Genomic DNA, 21,808 nt, shown 5'->3' with positions numbered 1-21,808 from the left:
ATCCTTAAATTATCGCAGTTGAAAGAATTACTATCAGATAAAAGCCAAACAAAATAGTCATTTTTTCACATCACTTCATTGACCTCTCTGTGAGGGGAATGTGACTTTGGGGTCACTTGTCTAGGGCAGTCGAAACAGATGACCAGACACCTCTGACCTCTGACCTCAAACATCTTCAGACCTCAGCGTAATTTCAAACCCCATCATTAAAACCTGGTCGTCAGTTTTATAATTGTGTCCAATTTGTTGAAATACAATAACTGGGGCAGTGACCATTAATTTAAGGTTGTTAGTGTGACCGGGAGGTCACTGCTGGACATGTGCACAAGACCACGTGGCGAGAGATTCCCCTGGGGATGGACGCAGGTAGGGCAGGTGAGGGACACGGGATGGCCCGGGGGTGCGTCTGGCCTTACCTTGGGGGTCAGGCAGTCACTAGCTGTGTGGACTAGGCCATGCAGGTAATTTACCATGGCACTCGGCATACTGTGTGTTCTCTAAACGGTGCAATTAGAACTTGTTGAAGTGTTTTCCGAGTTGATAAAGACGACATGGGGGAAGAGGAGGGAGGGAGGGAGGGATGGAAACTGAAGTGAAAAGTCCTTAAATTCCCGATGTCCTATTCGCCTCCTAGTCACGCCGCTTTCGGCAATATTCCAGCAATATCACGGTGGGGGACACCAGACATGGGCTTCACTCAGTGCACCCATGTAGGGGAACTGAACCCGGGTCTTCGGCGTGACGAGCAAACGCTTTTACCACGGGGCTACCCCACCGCACCTCTTGTCACGGAACCCTTTTGAAAGATATGTGTGTGTGTGTATGATCCCCAGGGAGTAGAGACGGAATTTTTGAATACACGCCGATCTGTTGACCAGGGGAATAATGTTTTGGGCTGTTTAATAATAATAATAATAATAATAATAATAATAATAATAATAATAGAATGATGATGATGATGGTGATGATGATGATGATGATAATAATAATAATAATCAGCCGGACTGTGCCAGGATCACCCAAATCCTCTTTACTGCATTTATTTTTTGTAATCTGTATAGAATAATAATATCATCATCATCATCATCATCATCATCCACTAACATCATTACTGACTGGCCACCCCAGCCTACAACCCCATCCTATTTCACCCTCACACGTACACGCAGCCCACACACAGACACAGCGCGATCCCCAGCGGGAAGAAACACGCAACAGCTCACCGTAACACAGCATAAACTACTCCAATCAAGGGAACGCAATGTGCACGTGTTTGTTAATTGCACATGCATGTATTTACCCATGCAACGGGCGACCTGCTAACGACACATATGCACCTGACGAGTTATTGTTGCACGCAATTAGGACTTAGGTAGGTCTATTTCAGGTGTAGCTCTTTCAGTGCCGAATAATGATGTCATTAGCACACGTGGCATGGTATTTCACATATTCTTGTAGATTTGTAATGTCAACTCCGCGAACAAGTGACCGTATAGTTACGTTGAAATCACTACCAGTTGTCAAATGTACAGTATTGCCCCAGCCTGTACGGTCAACGGGTATTTATACTCAACAGCGTATCTCTGAAGTGTCAAGGTTAAGCGCTCTGTCAAAGGCACTGCCTGGTAGGTATATTTTTGTCGGTTCACCTTAGACGAGTGTTTTCTCTCAACGACAGGACATATATTACAAGGTACTCATATCTCAGAAAGGTTCTGTCAAGTGTTCGATAACGACAGTAAACGACTACAAAATCCAGCTTATTGCCTCGTGACATCGACGTTTATTTTTTTCCAGATTTAAACACACGTAATTGACTCTTTCAATGGCAGTAAAGAACAAAGTTACAGAACCCTGCCTCGACAATGACATATTTTGACACGAACATGTTATTCTGAGCTTAAAATACACATTATATACGCTTTACGTTGAAATCATTAAGAGATAAAAGAGATAAAGTTAATACCTTACAGTAGGAGGTCATTGTTTGATATTCAACACAATAGAATCGATGTTAAATTGTCGACATGTGAACATGAACCTAGCTATTTTATGTAATCATGGTTTGCCGAATATTTGCAGTTAATTCCGGGTTTCGTTATGGTGATATAACGCACGCAACAATAACATTTTGCTGTTGTAGTTTTTGATGTAAATAAAATTTTGTGTGAATGAAATACCATGTGGATATAGAACTCGCTATGCAAATAAAGACGGCAAAACCCTTTCCATAATCATATAAATCTCTCTGCTCTCCGATCATGAGCATGTTTTATTATGAATCACTATCAAATAGTGATGATACCAGGTGTTCGGGAACAGATGTGCGTATCTAGCCCCAACGGTGACACCCGTCACAAACACACGCAAATACACGTCAATTTAGTTCATAAAAGAAGTGTTGACGTAGTCACAGACGAAACACAATTACTTGAACACGATAAGAGAAAAGAAATATTTATAGAACAAGTCAGTTGTTTCCGGAATGTTTCATAAATACCCAACCGGATATTGGTAATTAATTGGTCAGTGAAAATGACAGTTTGACAGTGCACAGACATGTCTCCAATAGCAACCATCTTCTGGTGAATATCCAGAGATAATGAAATGGTCAGTGTGTAGCATCCTTCGCGCCTATATGTAGGACTGTATGTGCAATAAACAACCTGGGTACATCGAGAGTGAAATAGACGCTCATAAACAATATACTGCAATCAAGACATCAGATAACCCACCCAACCGTCCGAAACCCGTGATGTACAACTTGCACGAACTGCATGTGGCCAGGCCAAAGGTCAAGGCCACCGAGCGTTATTAGTAGGGGTTATCCTCATTATTAGCTTTAGAGCGACACCTACCGAGAACTCTCATTACTAACATGGTTTATGCATAGCATAAAACTAGTAATGGATATACGATAGGGAAATCAGTATCAATTGAGTGAAATGTAAAGAAGACAATGTATTACCGATATGTTTTTACAACTGTAATATTTTCATGTTTTATCAATAATCAAAATATGCCCGTGCAGATACATCATTTGTGGCTATAAGATTTATTGATCACATTTTGTCAATAATTTACTGTTGAAGACAAGTAGTATCAATTTTCTCGAGGGAAGCAGTATAAACATCTTGGAGCAGATGGTAATATCAGACTATCGACAAGTAAATGACACCTAGACAAATAAATGCACATGTTCGCTTCTCACTATCGGTTTCCAAAAGCACTGTAAGGAAATATTTTATATTAAAACATCCACCTTATCTTAGACATCCCAGAAGGTACAAACAACAAGAAACGCAACTTGACTTATCGCAAATCGTCACCCTTAACTTCCAAAAATATTGACAACAGTACAACATCTAGTAACAACGGATAAACCGTACTACAGTAAACTACGGTTATAACGAAATCAAAGGGACCACTAATTTTAGTTCGTAATAACCGTAGTTCGCTATAAGCATATATACAGCATATATACAGCATATATACAGCATATATACATCAAATGGCCGGGACTAAAAATAAGTTCGCTATATCCGTCAGTTCGTTATAAGCGTGTTCGTTATAAACGTAGTCTACTGTATCAATATTTAAGCTTCATACGGTTAAATGATCCACAAAATAACACTAAAAACCTTATGATTTCAATATAAACTGATTGACAATGATACGACGAAGACCACTTCACGGTCAAACCGACCACGACTACTTGGTCAAAATGACCATGAGAATAGAAACTCCTCATACTTGATGTGCGCGTTAGCGTTCATGACCACCGATCACATGCCCTTCGTTTTATCTGTGTCCAGTGTGGGCTTAGTGACCACTGAAGTGTCCACCCGTTGTCCATAGCTTTGTAATGACCACTCGAGTCATACCCCACTGCCGCTCAAACCCCGAAGATATTGAAATTAAAGCCGGACCATGCTGTCTGAAAAGCATTAAAAGCGCGCCGTGCGATAGCAGAATAATGAGAAAAAGCCCACGACTCCATTGAAAGCAAACAGCTGATAACAAGGCTACAATAAAAGAAGCCATGCGAAAGTTTTCATTCAGTTAATGTCCCTGAAATGGTCAAATTATCATCTAACCCTTTATTTGCCCCTCTTGAAACAGCTTGCTGTAAAACAGCCCCCTGACCTACCCCTAGCCCGGGGCTTCAGTGTAACGATAGATGAAGAGTCTACCGCCAAAACATCAGTTACTACGGCCACTGTGATCTAACACTGACCAATACTGACCAGCAGGGTGGTTAAAAGGGGGTAATGGAGCGTGTTTTGGGGAGGTTACTTCTAAATCTGACCACTCATTACGTGGTGACAGCTTGACCACTGCAGCTAATAGCAGTGGCTGTTATGCCATCGGTGCTCTAACTGGACATGTTATCTAACAATCATGTTGCCATCAGCAGCTGGTGAACACAAATTTGATCTGATAAAATAAATTGAAAATGACAGGTTAAACTATTTATAAATTAGATTTTAAATAAGAAATACGAGAATCATCTGGACGTTCAAACCAGTTTATGAAACACACATCCCAGGGAGTAATTCAACATTGGTTGTTTGTTAGCCCGAGGGAAAATACATATTGCTTTTTTATGAGCTGAGTTGGTGACAAGTAAGTATTGTTTTACGACCACTGATTCACTGACAATGTGGTGCGGCTTTGTCTTGGGGACGAAATACACAGGAGATTTATGTGTAATCGGTGACTTTGTACATAAGGATTGATATATGGTGTTTGTGTGGTCACTAACAGATGGGCAGTGGCCAGAAGCAAGATAAACATGCGTCAACACACATTTGATTGACAGTCGGTGTTTTGAACGAGGTCTGATCAGAAATCATTCCTGGTGATGCATTAATGACTTCCATTGTCAGGGGTGTAATTAGACCACGCGGACTTCACAATCGAAATGAGTGAGTGAGTATGGTTTTACGCCGCTTTTAGCAATATTCTAGCAATATCACGGCGGGAACACAAGAAATGGGCTTCACACGATGTACCCATATCGGGAATCGAACCCGGGTCTTCGGCGTGACGAACGAAGGCTTTAACCACTAGACTACCCGACCGCCCCACAGATTCTGTGTATTTGGGGAAGACTGAATATGTCCAATAACGTTCAAAACAAACCTCACCCGGGCACCGCCCGCCCCACAATCTAAATGATGAAATAGGAAATAATGGCAATATGGTACCATGCATGTTGAAAGAACAATGTGTGAATATAAGTACTGGTATCTCAAACATTTAGGTGCCATTTGGAACATTTAAAAACAAAAACAAACCCCAATGCTTTTAGATCAGTATGACTTTATGAACATATGAAGACAATAGTGTGGTGCTGAAAAGTTAACTTCAAAGAGAGATCGCCATTTAATCACGTGGAATACATGCACTTCCTGGTAACCGTCTTGCTACAGTGCATGTTTTATGTCCATGTGTTGCACGTACAGTTCATGCAAAATGTAGTATTCGAAGCACATGTGTGTTGTTTGGAGAACACGCGACGGTTCATGCACGTTATCTGGACATAAAACACACCGCCGCGCGCCAATGTAGCGATACTACCCTGAATTGTATCTACGATAAACCTCGTCCTGTATCTATTTGATAAACTAAAAATTAAAAATCTTTCATAGTGTTAAGGTAGCTAAAGTTCAATACCCGTGAGGCAGGCAAAGCTCACCATATTGCGAATACTATTAATTGTTGATAGTATTTCATGAGACATGCTTATGATATAGTCGGAATCGTATCATGGAGGTTCCTTATGGCAATGGTTAGGGTTTTGTCGATTTTAGTTTCTGAAGTCGATTGTAATCTGTTCCAAAATTCGTCTGGCCTTATAAATCTTGAAACACGCCTATCGCGGAGTATTAGCATTGAATATAACGTGAAAACCATTCTTGGTTATAACAATTGGCATGTCGAGTTAGCTGGCCATCAGCATGAGACGCATGTACAAACTGGACTACATACCAACCCTGCTATACATAAATACCTTTCCATATCGCTGGTCAGGGAAACATTACTATCACGATCGTATAGCCCACTATGGATGACTCACGCTGACCATTGCCCAGACAGGTCATATACCAGGTCAGAAGGACCTTCATCACCGGCCAATGGACAAAGCATCACGCAGGGTCATCTCCTATTACACCCTTGGTGCATACATTTATCTATTGTCCACTGTCGGGGTGTACTGGGAATGGCATGTCGTTATTGTTAAATATGTACCAAACTCTAGATGCCCGTATGGGGTATGTCACTATAACCCGAATTACTGACAATGAGAACAATGAATCAGGCCAGAAAGCCATCGATACGAAATGTAAGGAGAGGCTAACCATATTGTCCACACACAAGTGTATGTGTATCATATCCTGACAAGATTAAAACTGATAGCTGTACAAAGTATGGGAAACCAGCCGCGTCATCTCCCTGGCACAAGACAGTAACATACACGTATAACCAATGTAACAGTAGATTTTATATAGAACTGACATGACAATCGGATTCTTCTAACGAGTATAATGGTGAATGCGTGTACGTGTGGGTTCTGACTATTTGAATTAAATTCATGACCTGTGGGATAAGTGAAATTCAAGCTTAGCGACACGGAATTTACCTGAGTATGTCACGTCACAAACCAACCTTTGACCCATGACACTGGAAACTGACCCTGCCGAATGTTCAGTGACACGACCCAGACATAATGTTAATAGAAACAGTTAGCCATACTGTTACATGGTGGCTATTAAGCCTGGGCATAAAACACCGCCCCGTCCCAACCCCTCAGCATTGTACTGTGTGGTTCGTGGCATCCCTCTACCCCCTGCCGCAATTTACTCCCCCTGTGTGTGGGAACGTCCCTCCCCTTTAGGGCACCCCATTGATACAGGGTGTAAACTTATCAGCCATCTCATGTCTGATTTAACAGTCGATTAGGCATATTACAACATCCCTTCAGCCGTCAGCTAAATGTACTCGTTTCAAAAACATAGTTTCACCAACAAGCAGTATGTATGTACCCTTCGCAAGAACGTGGACCTGACTTCGCTCTGTCTCAACATACATTTCCCCAGAACGTGGACATGACTTCACTCTGTCTAAACATACCCTTCACAAGAACCTGGACCTGCCCTCACTGTCTAAATATACCCTTCGCAAGAACGTGGACCTGCCCTCACTGTCTAAACATACCCTTCACAAGAACCTGGACCTGCCCTCACTGTCTAAATATACCCTTCGCAAGAACGTGGACCTGTCGTCACTTTGTCAAAACATACCCTTCGCAAGAACTTGGACCTGACTTCACTCTGTCTCAATATACATTTCCCCAGAACGTGGATCTGCCCTCACTCACTCTAAATATACCCTTCGCAAGAACGTGGACCTGTCTTCGCTCTGTCTAAACATACCCTTCACAAGTACGTGGATCTGTCTTCGCTCTGTCTAAACATACCCTTCACAAGAACGTGGACCTGCCTTCACTCGGTCTAAACATACCCTTCACAAGAACGTGGACCTGGCTTCGCTGTCTAAACATACCCTTCACAAGAACGAGGACCAAACTAAACTCTGTCTAAATATAACCTACGGAAGAACATATACACAAATCTTTCCACACCTAGCCTTAACGTACCCTTCGCAAGGACATAGCGCACTCTACCTGGACCAACCACAAACTACCTAAATGTGCCTTCGCAAGACCTTTGACATACCCACACACTATCTACATTCGCCCTTCGCAGCAGTGTATGCATCCCTCCTAGTTCAACTGTAACATTCCAACAGCTCAGATCCACCACCCCCTTCTTGTCCCCTCCCACACATGCATACGCCCTCCAAATATAAACACTCGTCTCGTGACACCCTGTTGCCCTCTACACTACCCCTTAAAGTGTCTTGCCAACCCTCCACCCTAATTGTTTTGGGGGTGTCTGTCAGGCGCCGTTTCAACCTGGCACTGATTAAAGAGAAAATGAGAATAACGCCAGTTGGGTGTATGACGTTGTGACGATAATCTTACCTGGATCCCACGTGCACAGGTCAGGGGTCAAGCTACCATTGACCCGGAAGTTCAACACAGAATTCTATCAGCATCCTGGAAAATAAGAGAGGCCAGTGAGACATATTGTTAGTTTCCAACGAAACAAATTACACCAAATTCTTCCGATTTTTTTGCTACGCTTTCAGAATGAACGATAAAATGCACGAATGTAACCAAAACATCTATGAAGCAAGGTTATGGCGTTTAGAACATAAATACATTGGTATGGTCGTGATGAATTTTAATAACGATATTGTGATGAATTTGCAGATGTATAACCGAGATATTGTTATCTGCAGCCGCGTTGCATCAACTGTTCCGCTACATGGTTTACGACGCGTCATGTTTATTTTTTGTCGATTTCAACACTGCAATTTACATTGCATATTACGAACACTTAGTGACAACTAACATATGATCAAAGTTTACCACCAAACAAAATATTAAATAGAACGCAATATTTCGTTATTTTGTAATCTCAGATTAAACCAAGCGTCACTGAATTCAAACCGAATGAACTTTAAACAAAACAAACACTACAAAACGTGAACCCACACATGCTCTGACAAACGCAACCATGTGTGACGACATTCAATTACACAAACCTGAAATTATCAATAAGAACCTACTGAAATTGTGGGGCTCATTGCCGATGCCGAATAATCATTATGACGGCTAAACTGTGCATGGCATTGCATTGCGGCAAAGGTATGACTTCAACACGAGATGACCTGCGATGTAACAAGTAGAGCTCTTACTATGTTCAGCTCGGTCGTGACGCCAGGTATACGTAGATCAGATGGGTAATTGATTCATGTCACAGCAAAGGAAGATTCACCTGGGCGTGGTGACACAGGAATTACGCCATTTATCAAACTATTCTTCTATCAACTAGTTTCACTTTAATATCTCTACTGTCCTTGACTTAATGGGATTTGTGTCTCTCGATATGCATTTTGATTGCTTTGAAAACTATTTTGCATCTATTACACGGGCGTTTAGCGCCATCTGAAACAGTTTTTTGGATATATTATTTTTTGTAGAGCTCGATGATGCATCGATGATGACATTCTTATTTCGTGTTGTCTCGTGTTTGACATTGGCGGTGACAGAAATCCATCAATGGAGTCTGGCGAATCCATAATAGGCTTTAAAGCTTACAGTGACTCATAAACCGCGTGTATGTGGTAAAAACTTTCACCAGAATGTTCAACAATGCACTTGCACTCTTACACGATACAGATATTCTGAAGAGAAGACACAGAAGAAAATGTATTTTAAATGGAAAACCAAAACACCAGCGATGAGATTTAAGTAGCTTGGACACAATAAAATCGACTTTGTGAATAGTGTAAACGACAATAACAGTGTATATATTGCATAAATATTTACCCAATGTTGGTACAAGCAACGCGGCAGGGATATTTCTCTGCATACTATTTCGTATAAATCCACTAAGCACAGGAGCAATGTGATTAGTGAGTGATATGGTTAATCTAATTTACCATTCTAAAGACGGTCTATTTTCATTCTGACAATCATGTGAACTTTGACCCAGCGTCTATTCTCACTCGAGCGTTAAAAGAAATGCGTCGACTTTGAAGCATTTACACCTGTATCAGCGTTTCCAATTGCATTATTCTACCTGTCGGAGATCACCTGAGCCAGGTGTCACCTACCCGTCACGCATTAAACACCCATATGCTCCGGACGATCACGTTCTTAATTAAATTTAAGCTTTCATTGTCAGGCACTTGACTTTGATTCAATCTCCCCCCTCCCCCCTCCCCCATCCCACCTGGTACCATAATAGAGAAAAAGGGGGGGGGGGGATGTTGATTACTGGCAAATGTCACTGATTTTATGCGACGTGAATACTTGTATCTTGTTCGAGAAATATCAAATTTCTGCAAAGTCATATTATATAAAAGCGACAAGTTGGATACTGCGGGCTTCATCAGCCAGCATGGTTGAATGACCATGGACGTTTTTTTGTTATATTCATATATTGTAAGTAGTACTTGATGACGAAAATATGATGACACATATTTTGTTATTAAGTCCGCATGAGGGTGTTCATGTCACTGAATCTGTTAAGACATTCTTTGTCCATCACTTGTGTACAGAGGCAGTGTAACGTATTGGTATTGGTACTAGCGGTTTCAGGTGAATGAGTTTTGTTTTACGCCGCTTTTAGCAATATTTCAGCAATATCATGGCGGGGAACACCAGAAATGGGCTTAACGCATTAACCCCAACCACCAATCCCCCAACCCCACCCATTGGGGAATCGACCCCGGGTCTTCAGCGTGACAAACGAACGATCTTCCTATCAGGCTCTCCCGCCGCCCTTGTTATTGAGTGGTGGCGGTATTTGTTGTAGGTGTTTTTGAAATACCATGTAGTAGCAGTTGCAGTAGTGGAAGAAGCCGTAATGGTAATGACGTATGCAACTGGACCAGTAGCTCTTATGATATGTTTATAATAATCGTTGTTCTAATACTGAACAGAAGTCGTAGTCATATTTAACAGACAAAGTAGTAACATTAGTGAAAGTAAGTAATGTTTGTTTTTGTTGTTTAACGCCGCACTCAGCAATATTCCAGCTTTTTGACGGCGGTCTGTTTATAATGGAATCTGGGCTAGTAAATCCAGTAACTGATAACATGAGCATCAATCTACGCAACTGGGAAACGATGACATGCATCAACCAAGTCAGCGAGCCTGACCACCGGATCTTGTTAGTCGCCTCTTACGACAAGCATGAGTTGCTGAAGACCTATTCTACCCCGGATCTTCACGGGTTAGCAGTTATATACTTGCTTGTGTTGCTTATAGTTTACAATAATCCCTGTAATAGTAACATCATCATAATTAGTAGGAGTATAGTATTATCATCATCATTATCAGTAGAAGTAACAGTATCAGCAGTATTTATAGATATAATAGTATCAGAGTAGTAGTGGTGGTAACTGTAGACGTCGTAACAGAAGTAACGGTAACAGCAGTTGCAACGACGTGTTGCAAATTTCAATAGTAATGTCAATAGCAGTTTAAACCTAAAGCAGGCAGCCCATAAGTGAAATATGTGAGGGCTCATGCAGGACTACAATTGCCTGGAGATCAATAGCGACAGAATACAACGCCGGCAACAACCCAACAAAGGAGACGTGATGAGCACTAAAGCTAATGAGATGAACATAAATCCAATCACCAAAACATCAAAACCCGTTTTCAAGACTAACCCTCTCAAACAACAATAATGTCCGAGCAGGCTTGACCATTACAACAAGTACCTATTACAACCAACCCTTCACAGATCATCAATTGATAATCAATTCTCAAAACGACTTCGCTGCAAAGATTTCACTCTTAGGATAATGGTTGTAATAGCAATAACGGTATAAGGCACAATACCTCCCATACTGAAATTCCAGGTCCCCGGCGTTCTTCGACCATCGGGTCTGTCACCTAGCTACTGTGGTTACTCAGTCCGGTCACTTGGTACGCTGACCACCCCAAGACCTGGCCATCAGCTGGTAGACTATTGTCGCTCTACGGGGGAGCTTTTATTTCATTTGCCTTTCAATATTCTATAGCTGTGCAGCAGATGTTAAATGTGGATTGGCTTTTAGTGACTTTTGATTGACTCCTTATCAAAATATCCGATTAGTGAGACCTGAAACTGATTGTCACATTGTCAGACTGGCTTGGCGGTTCGTCTCTTCGTTCACTTAATGGGATTACCATTTGCTTTGTACTTCCGTTTATGGGGTTTATGCAACAAACGTAAATATGACAGGGTCTCATAATTAGAAATGTGAGCGGCAGAAAGAATCAGAGATTTATGTTTAACATATGACACTACAACATAACAACCGCGCAAGCCTGGTTAAAATTGTTATTCAAAATGATCACAATATGATTGCACCTCCAACGTCATATCAACGAACCATTACAGATGCAATACAACTGCCGTGGAAAAGGAGTATACACTTAAAAAATGGATTTCACCAAAAAAATTGCAAACGTCATCAAATCGTTACTAGGCTGAAAACAGTGGCCGAAACACTGCAAAAGGTCAAAGAAACAGCTGTGATACCCGTATCAAATACATCATCATCGGAAACCATTCCTTGTTGGTCTTATGTTTAGCAATCATCAGACACGGGTGTATACTCGGCAGTTACTTTTTCTGATCTACCATTTGACGACATTATCTGACACTTTCGTGTAGTGGTATATACTGTTTTGGTCATTCACGTATCTTTTTGAGTTAAAAAGGACACATACATATCACTCCTTGTTAACAAACAGATTATGCTTCAAACTTCGGATAATTGTTTCAACTATTTCCACAATGTATATAGAATTTGGTTCCTTTTTTCATGCCGGATATTTTGTGTATCAAGAACAATACAAATACAAATAAAAACTATTTCACGTCTTCACTTGTTCATTGGGAAGAACAAAGCCTACTTTACCTTGCAAACCATTGTGTGAAACATAGGGTTAACATAGCGTAACAACGTTACACAGAATGAGTGAGTATGGTTTTACGCCGCTTTTAGCAATATTCCAGCAATATCACAGCGGGGGACACCAGAAATGGGCTTCACACATTGTACTCATGTCGGGAATCGAGCCCGGGTTTTCGGCGTGACGAGCGAACGCTTTAACCACTAGGCTACCCGACCGCCCCCGTTACACAGAAACACGGAAAACACTTCAAGGAAACGCCATCGCTCAATGTACGTCTGACGAAGGGCTTTAAATTACGGTCCATTAACGTTAGTCAGGTATAAAAAGCAAACAACAATCACGTTAATAAGTGTCATTTCTTTCCTTATGATGAAAGTCGGAATGGCTGAAATATTAGCACAATGTCTCGCTATGGGATCTCAAACAAAGCGGCACATTGAGCTATACACATGTGTCAAATATTTAATAATGTGCATTTATCTGAATCAACCACATTTCCTTCCAGCACATGATTTGATTATCCTTCTTTTGTACATATTTATCAGTAAACGGAAGTAATATCTTACAGATACGATGTGTTAATATGTTGGACAAGGTTTTGTATAACAACAGATGAATCAACTCATCACCTCATCACCTAATGTGAAACAAATTGAGATTCAGTTTATTCTCGAAGAAACCACCACTGGTGTTACCTGAACATTTACCGATTGGCCAATTAAAACTGTATATATATTTATATATAGAACAAGCACAGTAATGTTCTAACTCTCAGGCACAATATATTAATATTTAAATAAGTGGAGTAAGATTGAACACAGTTTTAATTGGCCAATCTGTAAATGTATCTATAGATAGATAGATATATATATATATATATATATATATATATATATATATATATATATAGATAGATAGATAGATAGATAGATAGATAGATAGATACATACATATATACATACATACATACATACATACAAATTTCTTATACTTTTTAGCCTTTTGGGTGAAACAGTTCTACAGATTTTAAAATTATTTGGCCACAAGTAGTATTTCTTTGGAATATACAGAAATCTTTGTTGGAGAAGAGCTTCGCATCTGAAAAGATAGTGACTCATCTCCTCCTGAAAGTGAATCACCGAGTCTTTCTTCTTTTGCTTTTAGTCTTGCTAAAATTAAATCCAATATATCCTATAGTTTATCTATAGGTTGAGGTAACCAGGCAAACAAGTTAAGTTGTACCTACCGCCACCACAGTGCCGGTATTAGTCCTTCAAGAACGAAGACGTCGACCAGAAAAGACAGTCAGATGAACAATTGAGTGGGCAATAGTGACCAGACTATCGTCTCTTACTATTCCCACACATAAAACTCAAACTATGCGATCAACTGGCCAAAAATACCATTGAAGCAGATAATGCGAGTTTGGTGGTCTCAATGTACCGACCGCGCTGGTCAAGTGGTCATTTCACTGCAGGGGGCACCCATCACTGTCCAGTACAGTGTAAGTATATATCTCCCATCTCAGCGGTGCTTGGATTTACAGCCAATATACTTTCGATCTGCTTTTCCAGCCATACATTCCCACATAAATTCCAAAGCATCGAGTGCACTAAGAACCGAACATAAATCCCATCGTTTTATACACCGAAACGAAATAACTTACCACATAAAAATCAAACTACCCAAACGCTTTAAGTCGATTACATGATTCACAGTGAACACCCACCGATTGTTCCGATTAAGGCATGCACTGCATGTCATACCACTTAAATTTTCAATGGAAATATATAGATGAAAATGTCGATAACCTTTGTTATCTGTCGTGACGGAGCCCCGATTAGGAGGATGACGATTGAACTCGTGGGAAATACTTCCCTCCCTTGCTATTAATGTTGCTTTATGTTCCATACGTGAATACGAAGTGTTATTTTACTTACTATTGAAATAACAATCGGTCTATGTGTTATGCGGAGCGTGTAGGGAAATGAGTCGTGGAGCACGCTATTGCAGGAGATTCTCGACCGTAGGTCATGCATGGGATTTCCGTAAACATTGATGTCATGCTGAACTTTCTGACTGTCATCCTGAACTGTGTGACTGTCACGGACGTGATTTCATTGCCCTTTGTAGTTGATGATTTAAGGTTCTTTACATCAACGAATGATTTAAAGAACAATTGCCATGAACGAAATTAAGCGCTATGCAATACTGTTCGTTACACTGACACTACCTGTTTTTATTGTACTATCGATGTGATTAAATTTGATTATATTTGATATATATTCAATTTCATAATTCATAGAGCAAATAGTGGACCGATAGGGCCAAAGGCACAGCTATTCAGGACCCGTAGACCGTGGTCAGATCGTGGGTTCTAAACATGCTGAGCGCCAGGCAGGGTAACAACAAGTACCATCTGTTGATGTGATTCGGTCACGGAATCGAACCCCGGCCTTCCGATCCCCGTTAGATGATCTATCTACTACAACACGGAGGCGGTCCGTCGCATTAAGCTGACACACAATCATATAACGAGAATAATGTTCATAGCGGCATTAAACCCTCACTCATCCTATCAACTTCACGGTGTGGGGGACGCACCTGTACATCTGTGTTGACAAATGGCTTAAACTGAAGCCACGCAGTCGCTAATGATTCCGAGCTTCGAATTTTTAAAGAAAAACGATACCCAATTTCATTTAAATAGGTATGAGCATCCAGCTATAGGTATGAAATTTTGTATTTTATCAGGGTAATTTTTAACACTCAAATTTGACATCTCATTGTACCAGACCTATCTTCTGTGTAGTTTTGAAGCTTTTTCACGTGTCCTATCGCATTTCTCTTCAAACAGTTCTCCGTTCTTACAATGCGACTAAATCTCCCTTGTGACAAATGATATTTTAACAACCCCTAACAACACACGTCGACAAAGACGTTGGACGTAACAAGATATGCGGCCAGGTGAACCTCACCCCTCCCGGTCCCTGTCATCGCCACTCCTAATCCCCATCTTACAGATCACAAGGGGGACATGATTGTCTGTGGGAGATGCCAGGACACACACCTGAGGTGAGGGGGTGAGGATCACGCGGGAGAGGGCGTTGGGGTTACGTGTGGGGGGTCACACAAGCTCATGTATTTGATAGATTATATCTCATAAATAGCATACTGCCTCCTGGGTGTTTTGCTTATGAATATGCATAACCATGGACTCCACAATTAGCTTATTAAACAGTTAATTCCAGATGCTTTACTTAATACAGCAAAACCTCGTGAATCCGGACACATTTGGTCTGGAAACAGCGTCTAATGGTCGAATGCTGTTGGAGACCACTATTACAAGGGAAGGAATCCGTATTTTCCCGTGAGGGAGTAATTCAGCAACCCATGCTTGTCGTAAGAGGCGACTAACGGGATCGGGTGGTCAGGCTCGCTGACTTGGTTGATGCATATCATCGTATCCCAATTGCGTGGATCGATGCTCATGTTGTCAATCACTGGATTGTCTGGTCCAGACTCGAATATTTACAGACCGCATTCATATAGCTGGAATATTGCTGAATGCGGCGTTAAGCAACAAACAAACAAACAAAACAAAAATGATTTAGTTAGAATCGTACCATGAACTCTGTTTTAGCAGAGATCTCTAAAGACTATCAAAAAAGTTGATGTTTTATGCTTATGTTTATTATTACGAAGATTAACACTATATGTATATAATCGCATCATCAAAAATAATCATTTCGTCGAACACTTGAAGTGTGCCAATCTTAATATCCAAATTACACCTGTATTTGTCCGGCCACGAGAAGGTGTACTGTGTGTTTACTGTGATTCATGAGTCTGAGTCCTGAGTGTTTCGCTTTCATCTTCTATAAGCATACATACGAATATGAATACACATAATATATACATACAAACGACTGTGAACACAAAACGTATTCAAGGTGCTCCCTGTATGATTGTCACTGAAAACGCAATACAACCGCATGTCATTGCTAACAGTACACACATCCATTCTTTCACACTCCTCCTGGTTTCCCGGATAGGAGTTTCAGTTATTGCTTTTTTTCTATTCATGTATCATCAGTATGAACCCCGAGGCAAAGGCCTGCACTTAGAGGTGGCCATATTATACGGGTGGGCTCGCGCGGTGATGGTTATCTTGTATAGGGGTATTGGACAATATGCCGCCCAACCAGTGCAATGTTTATGAGAACAGCTGACTTCGCTTCCCTGAATATGAGGCAGAGAATCGTTTCACAACGAATGTCTGTGATTAGGTATTGGCCTTGCGAAGATGGTATAGTTGATTTAACATTGGAACGGAACCTGAGGACATCATGCTTCTTGTAAGGTTATTTAGAGCGAGTCAGTGAGCGGGAGGGTGAGTGGGTAAGTGGGTGGTAGGGTGGTTGAGTGTATGAGTCAGTGAGTGGGAGGGTGAGTGGGTGAGCGGGAGGGTGAGTGGGTAAGTGGGTGGTAGGGTGGTTGAGTGTATGAGTCAGTGAGTGGGAGGGTGAGTGGGTGAGCGGGAGGGTGAGTGGGTAAGTGGGTGGTAGGGTGGTTGAGTGTATGAGTCAGTGAGTGTGAGGGTGAGTGGGTGAGCGGGAGGGTGAGTGGGTGAGTGGGTGGTAGGGTGGTTGAGTGTATGAGTCAGTGAGTGTGAGGGTGAGTGGGTGAGCGGGAGGGTGAGTGGGTGAGTGGGTGGTAGGGTGGTTGAGTGTATGAGTCAGTGAGTGTGAGGGTGAGTGGGTGAGCGGGAGGGTGAGTGGGTGAGTGGGTGGTAGGGTGGTTGAGTGTATGAGTCAGTGAGTGGGTGAGCGGGAGGGTGAGTGGGTAAGTGGGTGGTAGGGTGGTTGAGTGTATGAGTCAGTGAGTGTGAGGGTGAGTGGGTGAGCGGGAGGGTGAGTGGGTAAGTGGGTGGTAGGGTGGTTGAGTGTATGAGTCAGTGAGTGTGAGGGTGAGTGGGTGAGCGGGAGGGTGAGTGGGTGAGTGGGTGGTAGGGTGGTTGAGTGTATGAGTCAGTGAGTGGGAGGGTGGTTGAGTGCATGAGTGAGTGAGTGGGAGGGTGGTTGAGTGTATGAGTGAGTGAATGAGGTATCAGGCTGTTTTTGACAATAATGCAGTGATATCACGGCGGATGTTTACCAGACATTGTACCCTTGTGAGGAATCAAACCCGGGCTTCGGTGTAACGAGCTAGCACTTCAACCACCAGGCTATCCGACCACCCTCTGAGGTTCTGTCAGAGTTTCCTGTACTGAACGGTGCAACAATACTGAATATATTCCAGACACGCACGCACGCACGCAAGCAAGCACGCAAGCACGCACGCACACGCATACACAGGAACCTGCATCGACGTCGTTTCGATAGCCGACACAATACCATTCAAACCAAACAAACAGTTGAAGTAGCCTGGACACATTTGATGGCCACATGGGAGACTGGACATATACACTGGCGCACATCACTCAATCCTCTGTCTGTTATATCTTAAATCCCATCACATTAATACATCTCCTTCTTAATCCTTAACACTCCCTCGACATCCTATATATTTGAGCAGCATTCTATCCCACGCATATTATTACTGTATATTGAACCCTCATCTAATCCCCCTTGAAAGCGCCCCTGGGGTGCGAATAACTCCAAAATTGACCCACCCCCTTCATGGAACATTTGACCCAGCTAACCACATGCCTCTGTAGTTGAAATGTCCCGACTGTTTCACAAACACCGGAGGTGAGGAGTGATTTGACAAAATCGGATAATGCCATCTAACATTGTAACATGTTAATGTCCTCCTCTTGAGCGTTATAGAATAATGGAAATACTTACATACTACAAGACTCGGTGAACCAAGGGGTAATGCTAATCCTCCTCTCCTCAAGCCACTAGACACGTTATTCCGTCACCCCTGATAAGTCACGTGTAACGTCTGTCACTGGACCGTATCCCGAACCGTTACTGAGGCCAGTGCATTTCAATATTCCCATCCGGAAGCCCGCATCATAGCTTTTAGCAGCAACGCGTGGTTTTATTGGTGATTATTTGCAAACCAGATATGTTGTTTTTTTCAATAAGAGGTCAAATTTGATTCAATATCACTTAACGTTCTTTACATCTTTGATATAACACAGCATCACGTCCAGAGCGCTACTGTACTCCGCGGCCTAGTTGGACGTGTACATCAACTACGTCCTTTGATCAGTGGAGATGAGATGGAGCGATTTCCTCATTATGTCATAGGAGTGTTGTACACGTTATCATAACTCGCGGCAAAATTGCAAGAATGACAATAAATTTGTTACAATATGACAGGAAGGAGACACATTGTCGTGTAATCGACACTGTCGTAATAGCATATTTCTGAAAAATGATTTCAAAACGGCTCTCCTCTTATCATGTTCATATTTTTTTATAAAAAGAAATCTGTTACGTTTTAACCGATTAATCTCATTTGGAGACAATTTAGTCGAAACGATTTCATTTTTAAAAACAAACAGGAATTATCCAAAAAATGGTAAAAAGATCATTCGTGAATAATGTGTATGGTAAATTCGTTACAATTACACCCACATAATACAAATTACATTTAAATACTGTTATAAATAATTTATAGCATCCCTTATTTTAATTACCCTCTAACGATTCAATTTATATTCGATCCGGTACCTCCTTTAAACAGCCACGATTTGATCAGATAATTAATTTCATTATACAACTCATTCAATTTCAAACAGTCAGTTAAAGACATATCAATGAAAAAGCTAGGCAATGAATGTCTTAATACTGTGCTTAATATTCCGGTGCTCCGATTTCGGTGACCCGTGTTGAAAGCACGTGGCTTGACATCAACTTTCCTGATTTGGCAGTTTCATGTCTGACCTCAAGGGGTAAGGGGTTTCTCGTTGCTTAATGCTAATTGCCTGTGTAAGACTGCCCGGTCTGTGACGACGTTCACTTTGGGAACGTTGTCGGCTTAAGCCGTCATGTCCCGCCGGGCTATTTTAAACAGGAACTGTTGTAAGGTGGGTTCGTTTTATCTTTGATGCCATCACGAATAAAAGATATTGGTATTAGACGTGACTGCACGCCATGCCGGATGAGCGATGCAATCGGGCTGATTGCAACATCCACTGCAGACAGGTATTAACTACAAAGGGAACCTAAGGTCTTGGACAAGGGATAGAGACAAACTCAAACACCAATTCCATCACAATAATTCCGATTTTAACAAAATTGCAAGTAAATAGTTTGTTGTGTTGCGGTTGTCATTTTGTTTGCAATAAAACCGTTCTTCTAATTCAGATTTGTACACGTTTTTTCTCCAAAATACATCAGTTTAAACAGGTTCATCTTTGGTTACCTTAACGTGAGTTTATGAACACTCATCAATGTAGTAGGCATGTAGTACAATATATTGAACGTTATTTCTCAGGTATATGATTGCTATCATCACTATTACTATTCGTATTGCTATTACTATAACTTGGGTGACATATTGTAAAACGTAAACTCATTTTTTATCCATCAGCATTAAGTCTGTTAGTATATGGTTTTATGTATAGAATGTTTGATTCGGAATCTTGTTTGAGTTGGAAGTGATGTTTGATATAATCATTGTTATTGTAATTTATTTACGTTACTTTACTTACAGCCATAATGATAACTATAACATTTGCACTACTACTACTACTACTGATGCAGCTGCTGCTGCTGCTACTACTACTACTACTACTACTACCACTGCTACTACTTCTACTACTACTACTACTACTACTTCTCATAATAGTGAGGCAAGGGCCCTGAACGGATGATGAGCCTAACCAGCCTAATTGTGCCAAGATCACCGAAACCCTCTTTGCTGCATTTATGTATTTTAATAATGACAAAAACAACAACAACAACAACAACAACAACAACAATAATAATAATAATAATAATAATAATAATAATAAATGAAATATATCAGTAAAGTTACCAAATGCAACAGTGGGTTAAAATACATTTACACCGATCATATGAACACTATTATCATGCCGAGTGACCATTGCTATGCCGCGTTCAATGGACCAGCGTCCCTCCGAATCTCAATGGAGCGTGGTCAATGCTTCTGTCCAGGTAAATCCCCATAGACAACCAGAAACAAACAGTCTCTTGTGGCACAGCGAGCGGTCAGCCTCAGAAAGCCACCCTTTAGTCTCTTACCAGCGGTCATTCTTGATCTGTGTCCAGCTGTTACCAAAAGGGTATCATACACCCACCAGATACCCTTAGGTGGGCTGGGGACGGGTCAAGGGGCCAGAGCAAGCTTTAATTAATTTTCACGGCTGGAATGACATTTGATATTCCTTGTAAACATTTGGAATTTATGAATGCCATCTAAAGAATGGAGGGATAAGATTGGATTATTGTGCTGAAAGATGGATGAATGAAATTAGAAGGTTGTTTAGATCTCAAAACAGGAACTTGCCTCCACGGGTTTTTTGTTGACAAGGGCAGGTGTGATTGAGGATGTGCGGAAAATAAAGAACATGTTGAAATATAGAAGCATGCCATTCAACTCAGTGAAACATAACACGGAACACTGTTTCACTAAGTTGGATGTTAAACATTGTTTCACACTTTGAACAGTACCTGTTATATCACGTCGAGTCAGCTTAATGTGGGGGTAAAGCTCGAATTGACGCCGGTCTAATACGTGTTCCATTTTGATGAAACCAGCGAGCATAGGTTTGGTGCTGACAACCCTGGAAACATTCGGGAGAACAGAGATTCGACCCCACGACCACAGGTTTACCTCTGCGAATTGCGGCGCCTCAGACGACCGGGCCACCCGTGCCCCCAAACACTCGATGAACCTATTGACACCTGGGCGTTATTGGTTACAGATATAAAATGTTTATGCCCGATACTGCCTTGCACCATGCCAAGGAGTGTTAAACCATTGACCAACCCTTTTCACACACACCTTTAGGCTAGAGCTAATATTTCTTCAATAATTTAGCCACAAGTCAGTACCAATGTCATAAAATTCAACCGCTGCGTGTTTAGGACAGGTTGATGAAGTTTGTACCCCTTGGTGTGTACACCCCCTTTCCCTCCTGAACTTCAGTGGGTCTCTCTGGTCACCTGTATCTGCCGTCCGTTACCTGTCAGGTTTATAGCCGCCGCGACTGAGCAACACCTCACCTGCCGAGACGAGGCTTTGATCATGCCGCCCCAGGTAACACTCCGGGAA

General features: G+C 41.6%; 1 protein-coding gene across 1 annotated transcript in view; it reads right to left on the bottom strand.

Annotated features, from left to right (window-relative positions):
• Nucleotides 1-21,808, bottom strand: part of LOC139474856 (four-jointed box protein 1-like) — a 53,301-nt gene that overhangs the window by 22,243 nt on the left and 9,250 nt on the right. The window contains exon 2 of the mRNA XM_071258009.1: nt 8,051-8,125. The gene's annotated coding sequence lies outside the window, so the exon portion shown is untranslated. The remainder of the gene's footprint in view (nt 1-8,050; nt 8,126-21,808) is intronic.

Source organism: Haliotis cracherodii, unplaced genomic scaffold (genome assembly GCF_022045235.1).
Source record: "Haliotis cracherodii isolate W230 unplaced genomic scaffold, xgHalCrac1.p SCAF_3, whole genome shotgun sequence".
NCBI classification, from domain to species: Eukaryota; Metazoa; Mollusca; class Gastropoda; order Lepetellida; family Haliotidae; genus Haliotis; species Haliotis cracherodii.
This window is presented reverse-complemented; position numbering and strand designations above follow the sequence as displayed.